The 4,144-nt window shown below is 42.9% G+C and overlaps 1 pseudogene; it reads left to right on the plus strand.

The window, feature by feature from the left end:
- The first annotated feature begins 3,523 nt into the window (after positions 1-3,523).
- LOC132762228 (U2 spliceosomal RNA) lies at positions 3,524-3,652 on the plus strand (annotated as a pseudogene).
- Positions 3,653-4,144: the final 492 nt, after the last annotated feature.

The following is a 4,144-nucleotide window of genomic DNA, read 5'->3' on the forward strand; positions in this document are numbered from 1 at the left end:
TCGACTCTCCATTTTTCTTTCCATATTTCTTCCCTCCATATTTTTTTCCTAATCTATTTCACAAAATTGTAGTGAGATTAAAGTGGAGGGGACAGAACCATGTTCATGGCCTTCAACTCCTTTAAAGAAAGTTTATGCAACCAGCATAATCATTATTGCCATGTGCATTTATATGGTGCTTTTCATTTACATGATACATATTACCAGCTCTTCAGTGTCCCTGTGAGTAAGGTTAATAGTGACAGGGTTTTTGAATGTCATCATGGTTTCCGTCATGTATTAAAAGTCTGAATGATGGGGATGTTCAAATTAGCTAAGACCTCCTGTGAATCACTGCTCTCCCCCCACATCATCTGTGACTTTAGCAACTATGGGAAGGTGGCTTATGTCCATAACAAAGACCTGAATGTTGTTTCTGCACAAGAGGAGCTTTCAGGTCAATGCTAAAGTCTAACAGGACAGTTGTACTTCTCCAGTTCTTTAGGTAGGGCGAGAAACCTCAATGTGAGAGATGGAGGAGAAGAAAGTTTGATTTTATCAGTGAAATGATGTTAAAAGCTGGGAATCTACATCCATGCATCCTTAGGCCTCTTCTACATTGCCATATAATCCAGATTATCAAATCAGATAATCCACATTATCTGCTTTGAACTGGATTATATAAATCTACATTGCCATTGAATCCAGTTCAAAGCAGATAATCTGGATTTTATATGGCAGTGTAGAAGCAGCCTTAGCTGGCAGCAGGGCTCAAAGGGCCATCAAACTATCTGATGTTTGCTGGCCATGTATAGCAAAAACCCAGGAGCAAAAGGAAATGGCAGGAATGGCCATAAAGCACATGGGTGCAGACATTTGGACCAGCCATGTCATTTACAGCAAGATGAGTGTCAACAATGCAATTCATAGTTGTGTGGGGGGAAAACCCTGTATGTGACATGCTGTAGGTCAGTGGTTCTCAACCTGGGGTCCCCAGATGTTTTTGGCCTTCAACTCCCAGAAATCCTAACAGCTGGTAAACTGGCTGGGATTTCTGAGAGTTGTAAGCCAAAACACCTGGGGACCCACAGGTTGAGAACCACTGCTGTAGGTCATCATCATAGGCAATCATTCGTGTCTGAGTAGGATGGTCTTCCAAGCATAGGGTCTTGGTATTGGGTCCGTAGGTGACTGTGGAGACCTATTATTGACCCGCATGTTCTTTCGCAGTGAGAACATCAGTTTTAGGTGGTCCTGGTCAGGGTTGGCTTGATGTGTCTTTCTCTTGATGCCTTTCTTCCTTTCACCTTCCATTTGTGCCTCTTCAATTTCCACTGATCACAACTGATCTCCAGTGAGAATGCTCAAGGGCCAGGGCTTCCCAGTTTTTGGTGTCTATACCACAGTTTTTAAGGTTGGCTTTAAGCCCATCTTTGAGTCTCTTTTCCTGTTCACCAACCTTCCATTTTCTGTTCTTCAGCTGGAAGTAGAGTAACTGCTTTGGGAGACAGTGATCGGGCATTTGAACAAGGTGGCCAATCCTACAGAGTTGATGGTGGCAGATCATCTCTTCAATGCTGATTGTCTTTGCTTCTTCCCGCACACTGATGTTTGTCCATCTGTCTTCCCAAAAGATTTTCAGGATTTTTCAGAGGCAATGCTGATGGAATCATTCCAGGAGTTGAGTGTGAAATCAACTTGGGATGACAACAAGCATCTTGGTTTTTCTATGAATGTCCCAATCCTCAAACACTCTTTGCTTCATTCAGAAGAATGCTGCACTCGCAGAGTTCAGACAGTGTTGTATTTCAGTGTCAATGTTGATGTTTGTGGAGAGGTGGCTGCCAAGTTTATGGAAATGGTCAACAGCTCGGTTGTGGAGAAAACGCTTTTTCTCTGTGTGGTTTCAACCAAACTTGGGATCCATTGCCTCCCTTTCTACAATCAGTGAATGTTGATGTTGTGGCTGACCACCTCCAAGCTTCACTTGCTTTCACCCCTCTGACATTGTTGTCATATTCTTGTCCTATGACCTCAGGTTTTAACCCTGAAATCTCAGGGAATGGTATGCTGCTGCTGACTAGGCAAGTGTTCTATTGAAGGTCACAGCTGCAATAGTGAATATATGACCAAGGCACATTTAGAACAGGATCCCTACCTCACCCAAATTTCTTTGCAATATGCTGTATTTGCTAAGTGATATGTCTGTTTTGTTCCTCTGTTCCATTCATGCAGGTAAAGCAATGCTTTATGTCACTTTGGAATCCCAGCCCTGTCCCATAGTCTTGAGATGATATTTAAACTGACTTTTGGGGCCTTCTCCCTTCTCTTCTTAGTAAAACCCTAAACAAAACCTTTGGTCCCCTGTTAGTCTGTACTGCTCAGCCTGGCCAAATAACAAAAGTGTCCCTAATAAATGGCTTCTCCGTCCTCTAATTCCAGGGGACAGATCAGAGTGGGGGTCAGCTGTTCACAGCATGTGGCAGGCATCGTCCCTAACAAGGGTCTCTGTGTACATATAATAAAGGCAGGCTACACAATGTCCCCCTCCCTCCCCTCCCTGCCCCATTAGATTTAAGTCATGGCCTTAGGAAAACACTGGTAGAGCCATTCAATCAAAAACAATGCCACTGACAGGCAGCCGGAGAAGGCAAGGCAGGCACATTCCACATATGGAGCAATTAGTTAAGCGGTTCCATCATCCCCCAATCTCATTTGGGCATGAAATCAAAGAAATGGCCTTTGATAGCACAGAATCATAGAGCAGTTACTGGTGTTTGGTGAAGACATCAAAGGTCCTCTGGCATAGCCTTCTGTGGAAAGGCAAGGTCTGACATAATGAAGAGTGTATGTAACAAGAAAGAACATGGCCCACCAGTAAACCAAACCATGAGCAAGATTAGGAAGGAGTGAGTGGCACAAACACAAAGCAACTTTTGATATAGATGATCACATTTCCGGCTCGGTGAGTTTTGATATAGACAATAAGAAATATAGTTTCAATTACATTTCACCATTCACTTTACAAAGTGCATGAAAGAGCTATTAAGAAATTACTGCTAAAAGGGGTGGGGTCAAAAATTCCTAGGGACTGTGGAGTCCACATTGCACTGTTTGCAAGCTTTCCAAGAACATCTGGTTGGCTAGTGTGTTGGACTTAAAGGAGTCTTTCACCATTTGGTCCAATTCAGAATAAGGAGTTCTTGAGATGAAAAATCTACCAATAGCTTCTTATGGCGCTTTCACAATTATTGCACAATCTGTGTTAGAGCTAGTGTGGTGAAGAGATTTATGAGTTGGACCAGGGTTTGAATTCCTGCTCGGCCATTAAAAATCCACTGGGTGACCTTGGGCAATTCATACCCTCTGAGCCTGCCTTAGGCAAAGACAATCCCTTTCTAAACAAGTCCCATTATAGAGTTGCTATAAATTGGAAATTACTTAAAGGCATACAACAACACCATTAGTGCTGCATTCCCATTGGAATTTATGTGGGACTCAGGAGATGATTTAGAGCAGTGGTTCCCAACCTTCCTAATGCTGTGACTCTTCTTGGCCTTTTGGCTAAGATCAAGTGTAGTATCTGAATTGTAACATAAATATCTCACATGCAGGATGTATTTTCATTCACTGGACCAAATTTGGCACAAATATCTGATACACCCAAATTTGAATACTGGCAGAGTTGGGGGGGGGGGGATTGATTTTGTCATTTGGGAGTTGTAGTTGTTGGGGTTTGTAGTTAACCTAGAATCAAAGAGCATTCTGAACTCCACCAACAATGGAATTGAACTAAACTTGGCACACGGAACTCCCATGACCAAGAGAAAATACTGGAAGGGTTTGGTGGGCATCGACCTTGAGTTTTGGAGTTGTAGTTCACCTACATCCAGAGAGCATTGTGGACTCAAAGAATGATGGATTTGGACCACACTTGGCATGAATATTCAATATGCCCAAATGTGAACAATGGTGGAGTTTGGGGAAAATAGACCTTGACATTTGGGAGTTGTAGTTGCTGGGTTTTATAGTTCACCTACAGTCAAAGAGAACTCTGAATCCAGTGCACAATGGATATGGACCAAACTTGGCACACTACCCACATGGCTAAAATTGCATACTGGTGGGGTGGGGTGGGGCTGTTTTTGAATTCTGGGAGTTGTAC

The sequence above is a fragment of the Anolis sagrei genome, chromosome 1 (genome assembly GCF_037176765.1).
Source record: "Anolis sagrei isolate rAnoSag1 chromosome 1, rAnoSag1.mat, whole genome shotgun sequence".
Lineage (NCBI taxonomy): Eukaryota > Metazoa > Chordata > Lepidosauria > Squamata > Dactyloidae > Anolis > Anolis sagrei.